This window comes from Pipistrellus hanaki (genome assembly GCF_964339955.1).
Source record: "Pipistrellus hanaki genome assembly, chromosome: 6".
In the NCBI taxonomy this organism is placed as follows: domain Eukaryota; kingdom Metazoa; phylum Chordata; class Mammalia; order Chiroptera; family Vespertilionidae; genus Pipistrellus; species Pipistrellus hanaki.
The window spans coordinates 6,961,572-6,978,931 of record NC_140508.1 but is presented as its reverse complement, the minus strand read 5'-3'; positions in this window follow the sequence as shown (position 1 = coordinate 6,978,931).

The window sequence follows — 17,360 nt, the reverse complement described above, 5'->3', positions numbered from 1 at the left end:
ACCGTCACCTGGCGGGCGTCGCGGGGCCCGTTGACAGCTGCCGTCAGCCGGAGGTCGCGGACAGGCTGTCGTGTTCACTTGAGTAGTCAATGTTCTTGGCGCCCATGAACAATCCCTACCGCCTCCGTCTCAGCCCGTGCCATTGGGGCTCCAGACTCAGCCAGCCGGCCTGCCAGTCACCTCTGCCCTCCACCTGCCCTCCCAGAGGCCATGACCTTGCATGGAAAGAAGACAACCGGACAACGAGGAGCTAACAGACAATATGACTGATGTTTGAACGAAGGCTCCAGTGAGGAGCATGGGTGCTCGGGGGAACAGATGGGGATGCTTCATGGCCCCGCGTTAGAGGATGGCCTCAGCTCAGAAGTCACCCTGCAGAGAGGCCTTCCTTGTCACCTTCCCCAGCAGATGCCACCCCTGGTCCCCCATCGCAACGCCTGCTGCATTGTTCTTAGTGAGCACTGCACTCTCAGAGATCATCTCTGTTCAACTGCCACCCAACGGAAGCCCTTGAGGGCAAGGATCCTGCCTGTTGTGCTTACCACTGATTCTCTGGACCTTGCCCATAGGAAAGGCTCAATGATTACTTACTGAAAAGCAAAATTATCAATAATTATTTGTGGGATGAATTAATTACTGAAGCAATCTGGTTTGCCTGTTTAACTTCCTTTAGACTGTAGGGCCTGAAGGGCGAGGCTCCTGTCAGACTCGTTCAATGATCCCTTACATAATAGTGTACCTACATAATAATTTTCATTGCATGATTGAATGGATGACTAAGAAGTGAGGGGGCAGGAGGCAATGGCACGTGGCTTCACCCACAGAGGAGCCTGGTTCAGTGGACAAACGGCCTGGCCCTACTTTCAGGATAAGCCCTTCCTCTCCTGACGCCCCTCTTCCTCGCCCCCAGCCGACAACCTTGTACCCCCTCAGAAATCTGACACTTTAAGTGATGGCTGTGGCGGAAAATCTTTACATCTGGTTACTTAGAAGCTAGTTAGAAGCACTGACTCATTTTCTTAGCTCAGTTGATTGTTAGAAACAAAAGCCAGGTTAATTTAGGAGGGAGAATAATCTTAAAAAAAAAAAATAGCTGACATCCTTTATGTGGAAAAAACAAAAATTACATTAGGTAGGAAGGAAGTAAAATGGTTGGCTAGTTGCTAAGTATAATTTGTGGTACTCAGGACTTAAAAAGACCCCTACTGTACTTAGCGTGAGTTCTTGGGGAGGTAATGCTTTGAGGCTTGCTGAGAGTGCCTCCGCCATGATTAAGACGTAAAGTTGATTTTGCTGGTTGTTAAAACATCAGCACAGAACAGCCTGTCCCTGTTATTCCTGGCCCTCCATGGAGCTTTCACCATCCAGGATTCCTCCTCGGTTTCTTTTACAGAATGTTGTTCTGCCCTCCTTCTCCCCCCAGCTCAAGATTTTGTGAAAGTTAAGTGACACCTGTCTTCTACCCATACTATATCAGTCAGTTTTACTTACCCCATCTGGAGTAATGGGCATGGAAGGATGAGGATCTAGGACCCACGCATTTTTTCTGTGTGTCCCCAAGGTGGGAACAATATCACCTTGTATGGCACTTGCGATTGGAGAGCAAGACCTTTACATGCATTATCTCCTGGAGACTCATGACTCATTTAGAATCACCCAATGGAGTAAACGGAATGGCTTTTAGGTGCAACAGGTCAGATAACTTGGCTAATCAGGTCAGTAACTTGGAATTAAGTAGGTGACTGGCTCTTATGGCCCTTGCTCTAGGATGACACAGGATTCCCCAGATTCCCATGCCCTTCCCTGGGTGGAGGGAGGGAAGAATGCAGGCGTGGCTCCTGCTGGCAAGGACCTTTGCATCTGGCTGAGGCGCCAAGACACAATCGGAATGGCTACAAGATATTTACAGCAAGGGTTGGCTCGGTGTTTAGAGCAGAGAGACCCATGACTGGGCTGCAGTCCCTTTGTGCATGTTGGTGGGCAGAGCATCCTCCTGGGCCACAGAGAACGCTTTGGCTGAGGGGCTGGGGCCAGGAGCTGGTTTGTGAGGACACTCAGGGCAGCGGCAGCACCCAGGCCGGTGGGTCCACCCTGCAGTGACCAGACGCAGGCCTTGCAGGAGCAGTGAACGAAGCCTTGTGCTCCAGTGTCAGCTGGGCTCCCTTTATTTTCCAATTCCAGTCATCCACACGCTGTCTTCACCACTTGTTCCATCTTCATACCATCAGGTCCATCACTGCTCTATTTTTCAGGTCATTTTCTTTACCAGTACACTTTAAACAAACTTCTTATAACCGCTGTCAACACATCGGTATCCCCCTGACATATGGTAAACATTATGGAAGTAAAACAGTAAGCTCCCTACCACCTCTTAGACTCCAGTAGAGAGAGGGTGTGTCTGACTTGGGGGTCTATTTTCCAGCTGCTTTGGATTCTTATTCATTCCCTTCAAACTCCAAACTTCTGAACCAGTAAGCGGTGACCTTTATCTCTGTACTCACAGTGGACTGAAGTTCTCCCTCTGCTCCTTAAAATGCCTGGTACTCTCATTGATGCTCTTTGTCTTTCTTCTGAACTCAAATAACATATTCTTTCTCTTTTCCAATCATTTCGTTTTTGCTACATTCATTAATGCATTCATTCATTCAACAAACAGCCATGATAACCCATTCTAGGCCAGCCCTCACCTCAAGGAGGTTATGCTACCCCAGCGGTTCTCACCAGAGTGATCTCCTCCAGGAGACGTTTTGGCTGTTATGCCTATGAAGGGGATGCTGCTGGCATCTAGGGGACAGAGGTCCAGGATGCTGCCAGCTGTTCTATGGTGCACAGGACAAAGACAGTCCCCCACCAGAGAAGTACCCCGCCTCCAATGCCAATGGTGTCACAGTGCAGAAACCCTGGGCTACAGCTAGCAGGCTGTCATCGCCTGGTTCAGTCCGCCTGTCTGGCCTTGATCTTTTGTCCTTCCATTCCCCAACTCAGTGGACCCTACAGCTGCATCCACTACTCACTGTCCCTCCACAGGCCATGCACTCCCACACCCTGAACTTCGGACGTGATGTACTCTGCTTAGAGCACACTGCCCCTTTATTCACCCTGAAGAGTCTTACAGTACTTCAGTCTTGAGGCTGCAAATACTCCAGTCCCGCTGAGAGCCTCGCAGATATGCCTTTGACCTAGCCCAGCGCAGTGCTTTCTTTCTGCTCCTGTGCTTCAGTTGGCATTTTTATGAGACCTTGTTATTGTAGTTTGTGAGTGCGTGAGTCCACAACTGCAACTTAAAGTACAAAGTGATCTGTCTTAGGCCATTGGGGGACAGCAACAAAATATCACAGGGTCGGGGGCTCATAAACACAGAAGTTTACTTCTCCCAGTTGTGGAGGCTGGGAGTTGGAAGCCGGCATGGTCAGGTTGGCCATTTCTGGCCCATGTCCTCCCCTGGTAGGAGGGGCCAGGAGCTCTCTGGGGCCTCTTTGATTTTTATTAATTAATAAATTAATTAAAATCTTCACCTGAAGATATTCTTTCATTGATGTTTAGAGAGAGTAGACGGAAGAAGAGACAGAGAAAGGGAAACATTGATGTGAGGGAGACACATCGATTGATTGCCTCCTCTCTGTGCCCCAACTGGGAGTGGGGATCAGCATGCAACCAAAGTACATGCCCTTGACCAGAATCGAACCTGGGACCCTTCAGTCTGAGAGAGGATTCTCTATCTACTGAGCCCAACTGACTAGGACTGGGGCCTCTTTTATAGGACACTAATCCCACTCATGGGGACTCCACCCTCACGACTTAAGAGCTTCTCAAAGGGCCCGCCTCCTCATACCATCAGCTTGGGCATTAGGATTTTGACATATGAATTTTGGGGGAACACATTCAGACCATACCAACTTCTGTGTTAGAGGGATGGGGGGGGTGGTACTTACCTATCGCGTTCTTTTTTGAGTCTTTTCTGTAATGTGGGCCACACAGGGAAGCAAGAGCCATCAAAACAAAATCCTCACTGAACCAAATACTTAGAAACACAGTGCCCGTTGAAAACACTGGTCTAGACCACATGTGTCAAACACAAGGCCCGCGGGCCTAATCCAGCTCGCCAGGCCTTGCAATGTGGCCCGCACCGCGCTGTCATCACTGCACTCCGCTGTCAGTTTATGACATTGTCAGTTTATGACTGTTCAGTAAACCATTCGGCCCGCGATTTAGGCTGGATTTTAGATTTTGGCCCCTTCTCTGATTGAGTTCGACACCCCTAGCTAGACCCTCCCTGTGGAGCCCAAGTGTTCGCTGGTTAGCCTCTCACTGGCTGTCCATGGACCACAAAGGCTTGGAGAGTGAAGTGAAGTCTGGGAGAGGAGCAGGGTTTCCTCAGGGTGAGGAAGGTGATGCTGAAGATGCTCTCGGTCACACAGGAAACCGCCAGGAGCCGACATCACGCAGGACGTTCCCAGCCAAGGGGAGGAACTCACAAAGGAAAAGCATGTCATGAGACAGTGAGCGAATCACTAAGCACTGGGAGGACCTGCCGCAGGAATGACCAGGCCCTTGAATGTTTCTGCAAAGATCTCCGTGACTGCAATTGGGCTCCAACATTCAAACGTCTGAGTTGTGCTTTTTATAGTGGCGCGCGTGTGCGTGTGTGCGTGCATGTGTGTGTGTGGAGGGATTATGGCAGAAATTGGCACTTGGTTCATTTGAGGTAATAAGAATTTTACCTCAATTCAAGGACAGTTTAACCTGTGTGTGTATATATATCTCACTATACAAAATACGTCATATATGTATTATACATATATGAGTGGCCAGGTTATTATGATCTCTGAACGCATAATAATCTGGCCACTCAGTGTGTGTGTGTGTGTGTGTGTGTGTAGTAGAGGCTCAGTGGGGTCCGGCCAAACTGGCCAGAGGGAGGGGACATGGGCAGTTGGCCTGTCTTTCTGCTGGTCAAACTCCTGGTGGAGGGGACAATTTGGATATTAGCCTTTTATTACATAGGATATACACTGAGTGGCCAGATTATTATGCATTCAGAGATCATAATAATTTGGCCACTCAGTGTATACATATGTATATGTGTGTGTAAATAAACTTACCATCATTTTATATTTCGTTTTTCAGGATGAAGTGCCATCTACAATTTTTTAAAATTGTTCACTATGAAGTTTTGGTGTTGCTTTTAAGTGGATTCAGTTAGCTTATTGGGCACCAATTATATATTAAGTATGAAGGCTTTCTTAGACCCCAAGAGCTGGGATTACATAGCAGGGTCAGTTAGGAGAAATAGTCATAAGTTTTCCAGGTGAGAAACAGCCAGGGCCACGGTGGAAGGAAGCAGGGAGGGGAATTGAAGCATCCCGGAGCCCTCCTGATGCATATGTTCTCACATTTCATTGGTGGCCCAAGCAGCCTTAGCAAGTGGAGAGTCCGAGTCTGGCCACGGAGAAATCCAGAGAGAAGCTGCCTGCACAACTCAAGCCTGAGACTTCAACACCCCACAGTGGCTCCTCTCTGGGGCACCCCACTAGCCTGGGAAGGGGAGGCCAGGCCTCTCTCCTGGCTCACCTGCTTGTCTCTGCATAGGGGACCCCATTTTAGGAATCTCACATAACTTCTTTTATTTTCTTTTTATCTATTTTTATATTTTGAAATGTATTTTAAAAAAACATTATTCTTCATTATTGAAAGTGTTACATGTCACTTTTCCCTTGAGATAAACACCCTTCAACTCAGCTCACCCCTTTCCCCTGCCCCAGGCCTTCACTGCCCCATTGTTGGCATCCATGGATATTACATATTCCATATAATAAAAGCCAATATGCTAAGTGTCTGTTAGACTGTTCTACCAGTCGTTATGATGTCCACTGACCACCAGGGGGCAGACAGTCTGACTGGTAGGTTAGTCTGCTGCAGGGGTCCAGACAAATGGACCGGACACGACCTGGAGCCTCCTGCGGTCCCTACCCAGCTCCAGTCTTGCACCGATGGGGTCCCTTGGCCTGGCCTGGGCCCTCTCGAAATCTGGGACTCCTTGGGGATGTCGGAGAGCCAGTTTTGGCCTGATCCCCACAGGCCAGAGCGAGGGACCCCACGGGTTTACGAATCCGTGCACTGGGCCTCTAGTATTCATACAAGATTCTTGGTTGATTACCTCCCAGCCATCCACCTTCCCCCCGCCTTCCTTCTGAGTTTCTGCATTCTTTTCCATGCTTCCATGTCTCTGGATCCACTCCATTCTTCAGTTAGTTTTGTTACTTAGATTCCACATATGAGTGAGATCATGTGATACTTGTCTTTCTCTGACTGACTTATTTCACTTATCATGACACTCTCCAGGTTCCTCTATGCTGTCTCAAAGGGTAAGATATATATATATATTTTTACTGCTGCATAGTATTCCATGGTATAGATGTACCACAGCTGTTTCCAGATCTTAGCTATTGGAAATTGTGCTGCAGTAAGGATAGGGGTACATACATTCTTTCTGATTAGTGTTTTAGAATATATTCCTAGAAGTGGGATCACTGGATCAAATAGCAGTTGCATATTCATTTTTCTTTTGAAACTCCACACTGATTTACATAATGGTTGCACCTGTCTGCATTTCCACCAGCAGTGTACTAGGGTTCGCTTTTCTCCACATCCTCACCAGCACTTGTCATTTGTTGATTTGTTGATGGTAGCTATTCTAACAGGTTGAGTTGATACCTTCTTGTCATTTTAATTTGCATATCTCTGATGATTAGAGACTTTGAGCATTTTTCATATGTATCTTGGTAATCTGTATGTCCACTTTATTTACTTTCTTCTACTTAGGATTTTTCTTTTTCTTTTTTTAAATTTTTTTTCTAGTTCTTTAAGTTGTAGGGTTAAATAGTTTATTGTTGACTTCCTTTTTTTTTTTTGACCACTTGCTATGTCCCAAAAATTTTGTGTTGTTTTGTGTTCATTTGCATTTGTTTCCAGGAAGTTTTTTTTAAAATCAATCTTCATTGTTCATATTATTCCAAAAGTTCCTCATTGTTTCCCCCCTCCACCAGGTTCCCACCCCACCCTTTTCCCTTTCCCTACCCCCCATTGTCCTCTTCCCTAGGTGCACAGTTCCAGGAAGTTTTTAAAATTTATTTCTTGATCTCATTGGTAACCCATTTATTGTTTAATAACGTGTTAGTTAGTCTCCATGTGTTTAAATATTTTTGGGTGTTTTTACTGTAGTTGATTTCTAATTTCATTCTTTTGCTCTGAGAAGATGCTTGATATAATTTCAATTTTCTTGAACTTGTAGAGACATTTTTTATGTACTAACATGTGGTCTATTTTTGTGAATGATCCATGTGCACTTGAGAAGAATGAATATTCTACTGCTTTGGGTGAAATGTTCTATAAATATCAATTAAATCCATCTGATCCATTGTGTCCTTTAGAATCAGTTACCTTGCTTTTTTTTTTTTGGCCTAGAAGATCTATCCAGTGAAGTCAGTGGTGTGTTAAAATCCCCTACTATGACTATATTGTTGTCTATATCTCCCTTAAAGTCCTGAGGAATTATTTATTACTTAGGTGGTCCTATATTTGGTGCATATATGTTTATCATATTATGTAGTCACCTTTGTTGTCACTTGTGGTGGCCTTAATTTTGAAGTCTATTTTGTCAGATATGAGCATTGCTACTGCAGTTTTTCTTTCTTTCCCATTTTCATGGAAAAAAATAATTCTATTCCTTCACTCACTCTCTGTGTGTCTTTTGTTTTGAGGTCTCTTGTAGACAGCATATAGTTGGGTTATGTTTTTGTTTCCATTCATCTACCCTAGGTGTTTTGATTGGAGCACTTAATCCATTTACATTTAAAGTTATCATTGATAGGCACTTATTTATTGCCATTTTAACTCGGTATGACTAGGTTTCTATGTCCCTTTAGCATTTCTTGTAATGCTGGCTTGGTGGTGATGTACTCCTTTAGCCATTTTTTTTTTGGAAGCTCTTTATTTGACTGCTTGTTTTAAATGACAACTTTGCTGGATATAGTAACCTTGGTTTTAGATCCTTGCTTTCCATTACCTTGAGTACTTCATGCCATTCCCTTCTGGCCATCAGAGTTTCTGATGAGTAATCAGGTGTCAGCCTTATGGAACATACTTTGTAAGTAACCATTTGTTTTCTCTTGCTGCCTTTAAGATTCTCTCTTTGTCTTTATTTTTTGGCATTTTAATTATGGTGTGTCTGGCACGGGCCTGTCTTGGGGTTTTCGTGCCTCCTGGACTTGTGTGACTTTTTCCTTTACCAGGTTAGGGAAGTTTTCTACTATTATTTCTTTAAAAAAGTTCTCTGTTCCTTTCTCCAGTTCTGTCTCTTCTGGTGCACCTGATATTCGAATATTGTTACATTTCACATTGTCCTACAGCTCCCTTATGCTGTCTTCCTGTTTTTCAATTGTTTTTTCTTTTTCCTGATTGAGTGATTTTTTTTTCCCTTTGAGGACATGTTTTTATACAGTTGTGACTTTTGAATTATGCAAAAGATTTAAATAAAAAACAACAGATTTAAATAAAAATGATAAAATGATCAGAACTGAACATAAATGAACCTACCCTTTCAGATAGAACATGCCTCATTCAAAAAATATTTCTTAATTGAACCAGGCAAATACTCTCTTTCAGCCTCCCGAGTGATTTTTTTTTAAACCTGTCTTCTAATTCACTGGTTTGATCCTCAGCTTCCCTAATGTGCTGTGTATTCCTTCCAATGTGTTCTTTATTTATGCTATGTCATTCTATATTTCTGTTTTGATAGTTACTATAACTTTTCACATGTTGTTGAGCATCTTTACTATCATTCTGAACTCTTTATCAGATAAATTTATTATCTCCATTTTGTTTTTCTCTTTTTCTGGAAAATTTTATTGTTCTTTCACTTGGAGGTTGTTTCTTTATCTCATTTTGGCTGCCTGTTTCAGTTTGTGACTATGCATTAGGTAGATCTGCTATGCCTCTCAATAACTGGTGAGGGAAAGTGTCAAATGCTGTTTCTGACTAATTGTATCAGGCAAAGATGCAGAGCCTCCAGAAACCACCTCTGCCTACAGACTAATAGGATTTTGTCTTTTTTATTTATTTATTTATTTATTTATTTATTTATTTATTTATTTATTTTTATGATTTTGCCTTGAATTGTCCTCAGGCAATTATCCATAGGTATGATTAGAGTTATTTTTTAACAGTGTGGGCAACTGCTTCTTCCTGGAGGTTAATTGTTATTCTCAGTCTCTTAATGGGCCTGAGCAACTCCACACCATCGGGCAAGGTGTTTTCCAACAGGGTGGATCAACTGTTTCCTCCCAGGCAAGGTCGCCTGTATAGTGAATGTCTGTGTGAGAAAGATGACCTCCACAGTGTGAGGGAATGACTCAGCACTGGAAGCCAGGGTGTCTGCCTTCTGAGTCTAACCCTAGAGCCCCTGATGGTGGCTTCTTCTCACACAGCTCCAGTCCACTCTGCTCTCCCATTGCCAGAAGACAAGATGGGTGGCTCCGCAGGGAATTTTGTGCATTGGCCCTTTAATAGAGTGCCTGAATTTCCAACCATCTCTCCCTGGTAGACAGCAACCCTGCTGCTTTTCACAGCCAGATGTTATGTGGGTACCCTCTCAGCTGTGGTGCTCTGTGCTGGGGGCCCCACCTCGGGGATTAGACCCCAAAGTTCCCAGTGGCAACTCCCACCACTGAGATATCTCTCTGGAAATTCAGTCTGTTGGAGCCCAGATAGCCCCTTCTTGCCTCTGCACTTCCTACCAGTCTCTATGCAGTCTCCTCTCCAATGAGTTTTTCTGTATTTTATTTGTTGCCAGGGTTCTTGTCCCAGTCTTACAAAGGGTTCTACAGTCTGGAAAAGGGGGCTGATGCATAGATTCAAGAAGGAGTCCAAAGACTAAAGATACTTTTGAAAAGCATTGGGAGTCAGAAGATCTTCAGCTAAAGGATTTGAAAGACTACTTCTTGTCTAAGGACCCCATGCTATTTATTAACACAATTTGTCCTAAGGCAAGGTGGAGACATACACTTCAAAGGGTATGGTTTCAAAGGGTAGGTTTACAGAAGCATTGCGAGTTTGGGGAATAGCCTACAGCTGCTCAGGTGTTTGGCCAACAGGAGGCAATAACATGCCCTGAGCTGTCTGGCAGTTAACAATCCTATATACAAATCTTTAGGTTTGGGGAAAAGTCCTGAAACTAGTTTCCAACAGGTAATTACATTTGTGGCTCGCCTTTTGGTGAAACTCTTGTAATTATATGACATGCTGGAATTGGTTCTCGGCAATTTGTAATTTCAGTTTGGTCCTGGGAATATTTCCATGTAGCATCCACTTACCCCACCACCATTTTAAATGCATATTACTTCTAATTTAACAAGCATATTGGGTCAAATTCAATTTTGTTCACATCAATGATGGAAGATTTCAAGTAATTGTCCAGAATTTCCTAGCTATACCTCCCCTAACCCTTGGTTTTCTGTTTACCCAAGTATCTAATCTAGGTTACCCCAGAATTCCTGTCCTAAGAAGTGAATCTCTTCTCCTGGAGGACTTTGACTACTCCAGTAAGTCCTCATCCTGAGAAATTAAGGGTATCCTTCCTTAAAGCGGAATCAATGCGTGCTGTTCGCACGTGCCCATTGGAGGCAGTCCTCACCGAAATGAGCTCCACTCTCTTTCTATGCCCAAAGCGCTCCCCACGGACAGCTCCCGCACACACACTGTCAGGGGTAGAGCCGGGCCAGAATTGACACTGAAACAATCAAAATGTCATCCTTGCCCTTGTGCCCTGAACAGAACAGCTTTGAAACCTCTCAGTTCATGTTCGTTTAATGAGTTTTGTTTGGTCCCTATGACTGCACCAGGAGGTGGGAAGGTGAAGGAGCCCACCAGCCAGCTGCCAAGTGTTTAAAGATTAGAGAAGACCCACCGGAGCACTCGTTCTCTTTCTTTGCTGGAGGCCAATGGCCAATCCAGAAGCAGACTCAGCCCAGTGGGGCTCCCTTTCTAGTGCCCCGCCCACAGGGGACATTGGAAACGGAATGACAAATGCATAGTGGCCGGGGCGGATTCAAACAGCTTATTTCTGTGCGGTCAGTCGGCATGGCTTTATCTCTATGACCTTTCCGATATAACGTTTTAGTAGCCAACAGCCCGAACACCGAGGGAGAGAACAATCATAGCTGCTGCTTCCTTCCTGAGAGCAATTAGTTGACTGCAGTTTCAAAGGACCCAACCGCCATCTCTTTCAAACCCCTGTAGTCCAACACGATCAGAACACTCCATGATGAGTACGTGGGAGTGTTCTGGGATGGATGAATATTTTGTCTCCTTCCAAAGCAGCTCATAGCACATATATTCTCTCGTTTGCCAGAGTGACATCTTGTAAAGAAATGAAGTAGAGACTATTACTCCTGTTTATAGCTGAGAACTCGGAGCAAAGGGGCCTGGGAGAGAGCCAGCAGGTGCCCGAGGCGGAGCAGTGCCCCGTGGGTCAGTCTAGGCAGATGGATCTTGAAGGCCAGAGCAGGAAGAGGCCGGGGCAGCACCCCATGTAGTGTCCCAGAGTGCCCGCAACCAAAACTGCCTTCATTAGAGAGAATAGCTGCTTGCTTGGTCCCAAGGCCCAGAAAAAAGTGTTGAGTCATATGTTCTTGTAAATCAGTGCATGGCCTTATTAGAAAAAGTGCCAGAATGATTGATTAGGAAAGAGCCAGCCAGCCTGGTGTATTGCTTTCCTTGTGAGCTGCAAGTTTGTTTAAAGTCAGAATGTACCCCAAACTACCCTGCTCCCATTTTTCATCAACAAAACCTTTGAGAAATGCATGTGCTGGAACCACCAGGGAAGAGAGAAAAGTAAGACATTTTCTTAAGGGCCAGGAACACAATGTAAAGTATCGATTCCAACCAAAATCATGCCCTTCTAGGGCCTGTGTTACGTTAAACAACGATGAAAATATTGAGCACTTGCAGGCTGAGAGACCACAGTGGGATCTTAGATTCATGCTGACCTTTCTCCCAAGTCCTGAGACACCTGGTATAGGGGGCCACAGAGGCGCCCTGAGCACAGGTTGATGATGTTTGAGTGTCCACAAGCCCAGGCTTTGTCTCCCCTGCCTCGTCGGTGCACAGAGAGTGACCACGCAGGGAAAGCCTGAGGTAAGAAGTAACTTCAGTGGGTTCTCATTTCTTCCTATGGCACTGACTCTATCTGTGAAAAAGACACAGATCCTCAAAGAGCTTTACTAGTTATTTACATCAGCCAACTGGTGTCCTAGCACAAATGCCTTCAGATGTCGGCACAGATAACAGGCTCAACCAGCATGTAACATTAGTTGTACATCTACTAAGAAGATGTTTGGGGCAATAGTGGTTTATTTAAGAAGACAGTATCTTGTATGTGTTATTTAAAATTAATTGCAAATACAAAAGTCAATAGCTTTCTATCGTACCAAGCAATGATCACTTATAAACGATAATAGGAAATTTTCATTGAAAATAACCCCAAATATAAAATACCAGGGACTAAATCTCAATAGGAGAGGAACAGGACCTCTATGAAGGGCATTACAGCATCTTTCAGAAGAATGTGAAGGAAGCCTGGCTGGGGAGGATGCACCTCGCACCTGGGCAGGACCACTGAATGTTTGGTGCTATGCATCCTCCGCAAGTTAGTTTAATGAAATTTCAACCCAAATCCCAATAGGATGCTTTTGGAATGGGACAGAGTGATTCTAACATTTATTTGGAAGAATAAAGCGATGAGAACAGCCAGGAAAGTTTTGAAAAGGCAAAGAAAAAAATTGGTTTACCAGATATATAACGTATTTTGCAGCAATAGTAGCTAAAATAGTGTGATGCTGGGCGAAGATGGGTAGAAAGAAAGGATAGCCTTAAAATTAACATTAGTGTGTATGATATTTTAACCAGCATTTCAAATCCAAGGGGAAAGGGTAGATTAGTAAATAAATTGTGCTGGTACAGTCCATTAAATACTTGGGAAAAACAGAAAGTTGTATTATCTCAGTCGATACACCTAAATCCATTCTAGATTAACTAAAGAGATAAATATTAAAAACCTAATTATTTATACTAATTCAACTTCATAAATTGTACTGATCACAAATATAGAAAACATCAAAAACAACATTAGAAAGAAAAATACATGAATATCTTTGCCACAAATTTGATAGATTGAGTTAATTTTTTTAATTTATAAAAAGACATGTAAACTAATAAAACCCCATCAAATCCTTTAGAAAGTAAAAATACCAGGAACATCCCTAGCTGGTTTGGCTCAGTGGATAGAGTGTTGGCCTGTGGACTGAAAGGTCCCAGGCTTGATCCCGGTCAAGGGCACATGCCTGGTTTCGGGCTCAATCCCCAGTAGGGAGCGTGCAGGAGGCAGCCAATCGATGATTCTCATCCTTGATGTTCCCATCTCTCTCTCCTCCTCTCCCTTTGTCTCTGAAACCAATAAAAAATATATTTTAAAAAATACCAGGAACAAACAGTCTGTAGGAAAAGTGCAATTGGTTAATAGATGTGAAAAACGCCTAGCTGCAACTGGTGATACAACAAATGCAAATAAAAATGGTGTAGCACTGTGGTATATTAAATTAGCAATGATTACAACATCACTCTTATTCAGAGTTGATGAAATAGGCACTTTCATACACTTCTGTTGAAGTGTACATTGGTACAACCTGATTGGAGAGCAATATCTATTCAGAGCCTTTTTGTTCTTATGATTCCAGTGTAGGAATCTACCATAGCAAAGTATTCAGAAATATGGACAAAGATCTAGATCACAGAGTTATTTGTAATCATGTAAATTTGGGAAAAACTTATAGGTCCAAAAGATGATTAATTATTGGTTCATGAAGGAACAAAAGTAGTCTTTCCAGAGGAGGGAAGAGGAAGGAGGGAATTATGGGGAAAAGGGGAGCTTGGATAGAATTAGGGGTGTGTGTAAGTTCAGTGTGGCCAGTTTGGAGACTGTATGTTGTGTGCTTGGTCATGGTCAATGTGAGGCATGTAGAGAGCATAGGAGGAAGCGAGGTTCAGAAGCTCTTGTATAGTTGTCTATTCTCCTCATGAGAATTTAAGCTATAGGGATTCTATATTGGTCATCTTTATATCTGCCTAAGCTCCTATTAGGTGCTTAATGAATAAGTTAGTTAATAAATATATAGATTTCTTTCAGAAGTTGAGTGACTTTGAGTTCCATGTCACCGAATCGTGTTATTCCATAGCCAATGAAAACCCAGCAACATTTCTGAGGGAGAAAATTAATAAAGACTCTTCCTAACTAATGTGACTGATTCATTTTTATGTCGTGCATTAAGTGATATTTTAAAATACTTATTTGGGCTTCAGTCAACAGGGAGTGCACCTATGCTGGAAATTCTAACATTAATGAAGAATAACACTTGTTTATTGATCTATTGCTTTTAAGTTCTGTTTATTATCTCCTTTGTGCCCCTCCTTTTTTGCTCAAAGAACAATTTTTCACTTCTCACTCCCACACACATACACTCAAAACCACATTACAAGGTTGAATCTTAAAAAGTATTAATTTAATATTGCTATTTATTATAGTTATTAAAAGTAAGTGTGACATTTTAAAGAAATTGGTGTCATGTGAAGAAGAGTTTAAAGTGGCTTAAAACAAAAGGGCAATATCAGCTAAAAAATGATCACAGAGGTAAATCAAATTTAATCAAAAGCTTAAAAACTTTTGTAGAAGAAAAAAATAGTGAAACTAAAATAAAAAGAAAAGCACCATGTGTAACTAAAAGGCAAAACGCTCAAAAGAGATTATAAAAGATATTTCAACACTGTGCTGCTCATGGATACCATACTTATAAAAAGTCACACAGACAACCTCAAATTATGTTTCTACAAAGACATAGCAATGGTAGTAAATATAGGAAAGCATAGGTTGCAATAATAATATAACTCAAGATAAAACATATTAAGTGAAATAAGTTTGTAGTTATTCAAAGATAAATAATACAAACATAAGATATAATACTTTTGAATTTACATGCACCAAATAACACAGCAACAAAACATAGAAAACAAAGAATGCAATAACTTCATGTAAAAATGAATAAAAATGGAAGAGCATTAAATTCCTTATAATCAAAACCACAACAAGTAAAATAGACAAAATTCTGTAGTCTATAAATGAGATATATTTCTGTATAATTGCTCAAAAAACATTTACAAATCTTATCACTTGATAGTTTGCATACAATTAAATAAATAAACTTCACTAGAGCTTTCATGGGCTTTATTCTAACCAAAATACAATTGAAAGTTGAAATTAAGAGTCTTAAGAATAAACAAACAAAATTTCAAGTTACTCAGGTATCTATAATAATAAAAGCATAATATGCTAATTAGACCAGACATCCTTCTGGATTAAGCAGCAGAAGGTGGGGCTGAGGCAGAGGCGGCCGCCTGTGTAGTGCAGGCCAAATCCCTTGCGCAAATTTTGTGCTTCGGGCCTCTAGTTTTAAAATAACATCCTAAAGAACAACTGGGACAATTAAAAAATAAAAAAACTCAGCAAATGATAGCTTACAAATAATAATAAGAATAATATACATATCAAAATAATGCTTAGAGAAAATATTAATGAAAGCTTTAAATGTTTTATTTTAAAATTAAAAATGAAAGTAAATATTTGACTTAATATCTTAGAGAAGAAAAAACACAATGTGATAAATAAAAGGATAAAGTCATAAATTGGAAAGCAAAAATTAAAATTCACAAAACAAATGCTGATTCCTTAAAATTTTAACAACATAGACCAAATTCTGAGATCTAATCAAGAAAAATAAAAAAATACATATAAAAATAGAAATTAGAAAAGAAATAAAAGCTCTATTAAAATAAAAAGTATAAGAAACAAATTCCTCTAAGTATGCTACTAGTATTTGTAATTCTCAGAGAAATGGGTAATTTCATAAAACTTAAAATTCCTAAAATTTATGAAAATCGAAGTAGATATTTAGAGATTGATGAGAGGAAAGAAAAATCAGAAAGTCATCAAAGAATTATTCCAATTTCAATAAAAAGGCTCTTAATCAGAGTGAATTTTAAAAATATAAAAAAAATAGGTTATACTGTGTTACAAAGAGTGTTCCTGATGGAGAAACACTAAATACAGATCTGATAAAGATAAATACCCCAACTAATTAGTCAATGTCAGGAATATAGATGGGGAAATCTGAAATAAAACCCATCAAAAGAGCATCATATTACAGAGTAAAATATATTCCTGAAATGCAAGAATGGTTCAATGACAAAGTCTTATATGACATGAATGAAAACAAAATAAAAATCTCTATATGGTCATTTCCATAGATACTAAAAAAAATCACTTGAAAAAAATTCAACACATTTTAACTACATCTTTTTAAAAGAAGTATACTTTATAGAGACAAAATATTGAATTTCAGGTGATAGAATGTGTAAATGCACCTCAAAAAGTTGCCAGATAAAGAAGAAATATAAAAAATCAATAACTTTCTTGATGTACCTGGATTAACACTTTATTAATTATAGCAAGAAAGAAATTATAAAAAGGAAATTAATTGTAAGTTTATTACTTAGGAATAAACTTAATAAGGGATAGTGTATGAAAAATAACTAGAAATGTACTGGGAAGTCAAAGGAAGACAAAAGAATGTAGAACAATGCTGTGTACTAGAAGAGAATAAATTTTCTAAGGATTAGCATCCTTCCCAAGCCCAATTAAAATCCCTCAAAGATGTTAACGAGAACAAACAACTTCAGTAAATAATTATAACACTCCTTAGGAAAAGATGGCCATAGGAAGATATGAACAATTAAAAAAGGTGAAGACCAGTCAAGCTGGCAGAGATGGACTTAACTTTGAAGCTAATGAAGCTTAAAGTTCTCTGCCCTTACCATGTGGACCCTCCTAATATTTTCTTTATGAGTCCCCCAGATGCCACAAGATTTTATTCTACCATGCCTGATATAAAATTATGTTACAAACCTACAATGATTCCAAAGGTTAACAGATAAAAAAAAGAGGCACAACAACAACAACAACAACAAAACTCTCCCCCCAAATGAAAACAACAAAACAACTAAATAATAAAAAAAGAAGACTACCTAGTGGTGTATAAAACTCAATCAATAGAATAGAAATAGAAAAATGGCTAGAAAGAAATCCATTGCTATGTAAAATTTAACTATATGAGAAAGGGTCACAGAAATGTGATGAAGAAATGAATAATGTAATATACAGTATTGGGTAACAGTTTAGGTGATGTTCAAAATAATAA